The 7467-nt window shown below is 39.2% G+C and overlaps 1 long non-coding RNA gene across 6 annotated transcripts in view; it reads right to left on the bottom strand.

The window, feature by feature from the left end:
- Positions 1-3620, bottom strand: part of LOC107141018 — a 98721-nt gene extending 95101 nt beyond the window's left edge. For 4 of the 6 annotated variants that reach the window (XR_007346770.1, XR_001503375.2, XR_001503374.2 and 1 more), the window contains exon 1: positions 678-1034. This is a non-coding gene — a long non-coding RNA (uncharacterized LOC107141018). Of the gene's footprint in view, positions 1-677 lie in introns of all 6 variants that reach the window. The other 2 variants (XR_007346769.1, XR_007346768.1) reach the window with 1 other exon arrangement.
- Between the last annotated feature and the right edge of the window lie 3847 nt (positions 3621-7467).

Genomic DNA, 7467 nt, shown 5'->3' with positions numbered 1-7467 from the left:
CGCCCGGAGCCCCGCTCGCGAGCTCGGGGCGCGGCAGTCCGACCCCTCTCAAAAAAGACCGCACCAGGACGCCGCGCGGGGGGAGCGCGGCCCGGGCTGACTCCTTCCTAGGGCACCTCACGTTTAAGCGTCAAAAGACAACAACTTGCATGGCTGGGTGCCGAGGACTAGGTGGGGGCACTATGGGCCACCACCCACCGGACGCACCCGTACTCTGGGTCTTGAATTTTCCGTCGACTCAAGTTTCTCGTTAGAAGACGGCCTTCAGCCGACAGGGAAAACTACGAGAAAAGGCGGCTCGGTTCGGAAACGGGGGAGGGGCGCGCGTCCCCTCCTGTCAAGGAGTCGCGGCCCTGCCGAGACCCCGCGGCGCCCAGTCCCCGGCCCCGGGCGGGGGGTCTTGCTGACAGGTCCGCTGGGCGGCGGCTGCTCGGCCGCAGCCGTCCCGGTCCCGCTCAAACTACAGCTCCCCTCCCCCCAGCTCCGTCTTACCGCGCTCCCGCCACATTCCGCCGCCACCGCCCACTCGCAGGCGCCCAAGTCACCCAAAATCCTATCTCCTGGAATTTTTCGCGTTTAAAGTGAGGGTTAACCCAGCGCCCACTCCCTGGACTCCTCAACGCCTGCCGGTCCCACCACTGCCACCTTCCGAGTCCCGTCCTACTTCAAGCTCTTACCCACTGCGTCAACCCTGGCGAAGCTTCGCGGATTGTCTTTTGCTCCAAGTTATTTTTGGTGATTTTTTTTTTTTTTAGTGGTTTTTCAGCGGAGCGCTAGTGGCACTATACGCTCAAGACAGGTTATCCCGTCTCTCCCGCTAGATTGATGAGATCAGGCATCACTCGAAAATGGCGCCGAAAGCGCTGAGGCTCTTCATTCAAATTCGTTAGAGCCAACCCCGCCGCCCCGGGGCATGCCGGGAACGCGGGCTGCCTCCACAGCTGTCAATACCACCTCTAACCCCCCCTGTTGTCCCGACATTTGCGCATGCGTAAACTCCTACCCTCATCCCCTCCCATACACACACCTTGTACATGCGCAGACGCACGGTTGTTCGCAGCTCACACTTAGCTTCCTCGGCTGCCGTTCTCTTGCTGCTTTTCTTGCGCGTGCGTGCAGCGCCTTTGTACGGCGGTGGACTGGAGTGACCTTACATACTGTGGGCCCGAGAGTCCACAGATGCTTGTCAGGAGGCAGGCAGTCAGTCTACCGTTGGAGGTAAACAAATTAGGGTCCAGCTTAGGCTAAAAGAAAAACGTCTTGCTAAACTACGGACAACGGAATGTGCCTCTTGAGATCATGTGTTGGATACACGTGTACTTAAAACAGCCCCGTCGCTGTGTAGAGCTCTTGAAGTACGCCAGAGCTTTATCAGAGCTATTGCACTTAAGCCTCGGGACAGCCTTACGAGGTAGGAACTGATATTATTCTCGGCTAAGACCAGGAAACCAATGATTGGGAACGTTAAATAATCTGCCCGAGGTAGCACAGGTACCAAACACGTGGCTGAGTCCGCGTCTGTCAGATTCTGGAACTCGGGCCACTTAGCACTGTAGGATCCAATCTGAGTACACAGGAGGCGTGGTTTTCCGTCCCTTGTGGTGTGTGTGTGTGTGCGCGCGCACGCCCCAGCCTGGAGTTAATGATTACTTAAGTTTGCTAGAGCCCTTCTCCGTCCTAGGGTGCTTGTTACTAAGCCATTTTCATCGAATCCAGTTTTTCTTACCGCCTTACTTGTCCTTAGACTTTCAGTTCTGTTTTGGAGATAGGAATGGGCAGTCTTTGGATGTCATTTAGGATGATGTTCTTATAATGGCGTGGTAAATTACTGAATCCAGCAGAGACGGTTCCCGTTGTGCAACGCAACGCAGAAAAAAAAAAAAGTAGTAACAGTCACCACGTATTGACTGTACTCCTTACTGTGCTGAAAAAACGCTTTCTGGATTAAGCTCCTTTATTGCTTACAACAGCCCTATGAAGTAGATATTATCTTCATTTTGCAGATTATGACATACGCTTATATTAAAAAATCTGCCCCAAAGTCTTACAACTAAGTAGAAGTAAAGACTCATGCAAACCTGTGTCCATCTTCAAAAACTGGACGCTATGATAGGACAATAAATGATACTAAAATTGTCAATATTTTAATACCTTCCTTAAAAAAATCTCATCTAATCATTTTCTTGGGAGATTTATCATACTTGACATCAAGCTGGTTAAGATGAAACAAAACCAACTAACTGTTCTTATGATTTATTTTAAGATTATTGTTGATTGCTTACTTTTTCCTTAATCACAAAGTGGATTGATTTTTTTTTTTTTTTCTTGAGACAGGGACTACCATATCGTCCAGGTTGGCCTCAAATTTAGGATCTTCTTGCTTAGCCTCACAAGTAGCTGGGATTACAGTACTGGGCTATGGTACTCAGCTCCCAAAATGGATTTTCTAAGGAATCCAGCAGTCTAAAATCTGGGATATTAACTATTTTGTCCCAGTTTTTGTTGTAAGACAATTCGAGATGAACTATAACCGAGTACAAAAACACATATCCCATTATTGTCAGGGTTGAATAAGATAATGAGTATGACTATCTGAAGTACAAAGACGTAAGGAAATGGGAGAAGGCTAGCATGGTTTGTATTATTGAGGTATAATTGGAAAAAGAAATGGCTTTTAGCATTTTCAAATTATCAACAATTAACATGGCAGAGTATATTTGTCTTATATCTCTCTGACACTTTTATGAACTATTTAAGTGGATCAAATCTGAAGCCAAACTTCCTGAGTTTGAATCTCCATTTTGCACCTCTTGTAGAGGTGGCTTTCATATTTAAGTCTTATTTTATTTAAAATATTATTTAATAAACCAGAAATCTTCCACTAAAGCTTCTTGATTTGCTAAAATAGGAGGAAACAAAAGCAACAGTTCCTGTGCTTGAACAAAAAGTCCAACTGGAAAAAAAAAAAAAAAGATCTTTCCAAAGCTAAGAATTTTATGTTTGACCACAAGGGGGTGCAAATTCCTGAGTTAAATCTCAACAGGGGGGGAAAAAAGGGAGGGGGGGGAGCCTTTTACTTCAGACTATTAAACTCATGGGTAAAAAATTAGTAAGGATTATCTGCCCAGAATTTTAAAACTCCAAAAAATTATATACTTTATGAGAATAAAGAACTCTGTAAGCTTAAGTTTTCAGCATTCTTTCTTCAATACAGTAAGAGTTAATCAATCATCTCTTCTCTACCCCTTTCTGCCCTCTTAGTTTGTGTCTCTGCATATGCTTCTTGTCATAAGAACTGAAGTCATAGTTTAAAATCCGGGGCTTTAATTCTGCAAACTGGATTGCAATCACCAGCAAATGAATGGTAAATATGGGTAGTGTGGAGAATAGAAGTCTTCAATTTCTGTACTCCCCACTCCCTACTATTTTCTAATAAGTAGAATACAACTGATGGAATGTTAGCTTCAACATATTAACTTATTTGGATAAAACTGTGAAAGCTGTAGGTCTGTTCATTTTTTAATATTTATTTTTTAGTTTTAGGTGGATACAATATCTTTATTTTATTTTTATGTGGTGCTGAGGATTGAACCCAATGCCTCATGCATGCTAGGCAAGCACTGTACCACTGAACCACAACCCCAGCCCAGTCTGTTCATTTTTTTTAAAAATGGATACCCTTAAAAGAAGAAAACAGTCATATATAAATAAAAAATGAAAGAAGAAAACATTCTGAAAAATAACTTGAAAACAATACATACTAGTGAGCATTTTGAAAACAATCTGTTTAGCAGAATTTTTAAAGTTCCTTTTACTTTCATGTTGGTCTTGTTTCTCTGAAGTGGACTCATTTTTTAAACTTTTTACATTGGTAATAATTTCAAATTTTCAAAAAATTTCCAAAAATAAAAATAATTTTAAAAATCTATATAATTTGCTTGCTTTTATACATGGGTGAGTTCTTTCTTTTCATATATATGTAATTTTATATCACATTTTTTCCTCAACCATTTTCCATTAGGCTATAAGATTCTGGCCCCTCACCCCTTCATAAATTTACACTGAAACAATACTTTATTATCCATATTCCAATTTGATAAGTTGATCCTTTATAGCATATCCCCCTCCTTTACTGGATCCAGTCTTATGTCAGGTTCTGCACCCAGTGGTCATATCTCTTTAGCCTCCTTTTCTTTATGAAACTTTCATCCTTTGATTCATTGTCTTTTATGACCTTGACATATTTGAAGAAAATTAACTTATTTAGAACATTTAACTTAATATTCAGCTTCTCCCTCTACTCTCTTTTTAGTTGAATGTTCCTCATTTTGTGTTTGATGTGTCCTCATGACTGGATTGAAATTATGCATTCTCATCTGGACTATTGCATGGGTAATATTGTCTCCTTCTCTGAGTATCACATTTGGAACCACATGATATCCATCTGACTTTCAGTGATGATCTTAATTTTGATCACTTCATCAGTATGGGATTTGAATCTTTCATTGTGTAGGTACTTTTTTTTTTTTTTTTTTTTTTTTTACTTACTGGCAGTAAATAAGCAATTTGTGGGAGAGATTTGTGATGTTATATCCTGATCCTCATCAAAATCTTCCATAATATTTAGCATCCATTATTGCTGATATAATTTTACCATGATGGTTACAAAATAACTGAGCAAATTTTAGTATTGCCTCCTCATTTGCAGCCCACGACATTCTATTTGCAAGTAGAGTTCTTCTTTATTTATTTATTTACCTATTTATTATCTACATGAACTTATGAATTCCTATGTCTTCCCATTTCTGTGTTTGCTTATTCTTGTTTGTGCCATCTCTGTTTATATGTGCATATTTATGTACAAAATTTTTTTGAGCTGGCTGCGTGGCCCAAGCCTATAATCCTAGTGGCTCAGGAGACTGTGACAGGAGGATCACAAGTTCAAAGCCAGCCTCAGCTAAATATAAATGCATGCTAAATATAATGGAAGATTTTGATGAGTATAGGGATATAATATCAAAAAATGTTTTTGAGCCACTTGAGGGTAAGATACCTATTATCATGGTCTTTCATTCTAATATAACTGTGTGTTTAGTTATTTTGATGTTCAAGTTTTCTTAGATTTAGCTAGTAGAAGTTCTTTCTCCTTTGACTTTTTGACATATCCACACCATTTTTTGGAGCACTTCCTTACTTTCTGGTATTAAAAAATATTCTACATTTATTTTATACTTATCCTACCTCGGTCCTAGAATTAGCCTTTTTTCTAAGGAGTTCCGTTTCCTGTTAGTGGAAAATAGTATTAGGGACCAGAACTAGGTGTGTTCATTGCTATACTGAGGTGTCTTTGCTTCTTGGACCTTTTGGGACACAGAGCTAAAAATATATACATATACAAGTATATATAATTAGTTCATGACACAGATTAAATTAATTAATTTTACTTGTGGTAGAGGAAATTGAAGGCAAGGGTATCTATCACTGAGCTACATCCTATCCCTTTTAAACAAAAATTCATTTTGAGACAGGGTATCACTAAGTTGCCAGGTTGGCCTTAAACTTGTGATCCTCCTGCCTCAGCCTCCCAAGTCACTGGGATTACAGGTGTTTGTTAGTGTACCAGGCTAATTTTTAAATTATTTTAATTGCAATTAAGAAGATATATCAATAATATATAAAGTTCTGAGTAAAGGAAATAACAATCCATACATTTTTCATGTTCCCTTTTAGTAAATGTCTAATCATTTAATTTTGTAGAATCATAGTATGACATAATTTTTTTAACCTTTTTTCATTTCACATAGCAAATATTTGAATTACATCATTTCCACAATCTTCATTTATATTGCTGTGCTACATATCATTCAGCAGATTCTACCATTCTTCTATTCCTGTTTTTTTTCCATTTTTTGCTACCATAACTAATTCTGATGTGAACATTTGTGCATATCTTTTTTTTAATTTAGATTCTTATCAAATGATTGGAAGATTTCCCAGAAGTACAAATATTCTTTCTCAAAAGATTGGTATGTGTTTATGGGTTTTAATATATCTTGCCATGCAAAATTAATCAAACATTTACCAAAGTCCATACCAGAATTAGATATAGATATGAAAATATATAGTTTCTTTTAGCAAGGAGCTGAATGTCTAATGAAAGAAAGATTTTTCTAAAAAATTATACTTCAATAAATATAAAGGAAGACCATTTAGCCCAGGTTAGAAATAGGTAGCTCGAGAGGAAGTTTTTATAGAGGAGGTGACAGTTGTTCTGTGTCTTGAAGGACACCTCAGCAGAGCCTTAAAGGATTGAAATTAGTTATCCTAGTTATAGAAGAGAAAGAAGTAGGCCAAAGAAAGCATTTTAAGCAGAATCACTGGAATGTTAGGAAAAAGGGCAGATAGAGAGAACCTGGCATGTTTAAGAAAATCAGGTAGTTTGCTGTGATGTATAGCCTATAATTGAGGAAGCTCAGCCTGCTCAAGTGGATAGAAGTCAAACCATGAAGAGCTTTCTGACCCACCTTTATATTGATGCAACTGGAAAATCTTAAACCAATCCATGATATGACTTGATTGTATTTTAGGAATTCATTTAATGAGGATATTAGCAAATAGATTAGAAAATGTGGGAGAGGTGGTAGGGAGTCTTTTGGAAGCTATTATAGTATCCAGGCAAGAAATAATGAGTACATGAACTAGAAAAAGTAGCAAGTGAATGAAATGAGGTAAAAAAGAGATTGGATTTATTTATTCAGTACTCATGTAAGTATTCTCACGTTAACTTTTAGCACCTAATCTGTGCCTGTACACTGTAGTCTTTGCTAGGCACTGAGAATGTGGGGTGAATAAAACAGCCATAGTTTCTTCTCTATGGTCCAGTCTCATTAAAGAGACATATTAAATTAATTAATAATAATACCAATTACAAGTAACAGAAAAATACAAGATGCTGTGAAAGCATACACCTAACACTAGATATTTAAATAAGGCCTTCTTAAAGTGGGATGGCTAAGCACAGACTTGAAAGGACAAAGAGGAATTGGCTTGGCCAAAAAGGGAGGAAGAACATCCCAGGCAAAGGAAGAGGCCATATGTTAATGTCCTAAGCAGGAAAGGCCAGTAAGTTCAATATCTATATTGCTGGAAAAGAGTAAGGAAGGATGGAAAAAGTTGGAGGTAAGACTAAAGAGGCTTAGGACCCTTTCTATATGGATAGCCTTTCAATATGGATATGGTATAATAGCATGATTCCTAGATTTCTATTGTGGGCAGCTGAGCTAGTTGGCTGATGGTAACATTGACTGAGAGAGAAAGAAAATAGAACGATGGGGCATGCCTGTAATCTCAGTGACTTGGGAGTCACAGGTAGGAGGACTGCATGTTTGAGGCCAGCCTCAGCTATTTAGCAACACCCTAAGCAATTTGGCGAGATCCTGTCTTAAAATGAAAAATAAAAAGGGCTGG

Source organism: Marmota marmota, unplaced genomic scaffold, assembly GCF_001458135.2.
Source record: "Marmota marmota marmota unplaced genomic scaffold, marMar, whole genome shotgun sequence".
Taxonomy (NCBI): Eukaryota; Metazoa; Chordata; class Mammalia; order Rodentia; family Sciuridae; genus Marmota; species Marmota marmota.
The sequence above is the reverse complement of the archived record's forward strand: the minus strand, read 5'-3'. Positions and strand labels throughout refer to the sequence as shown.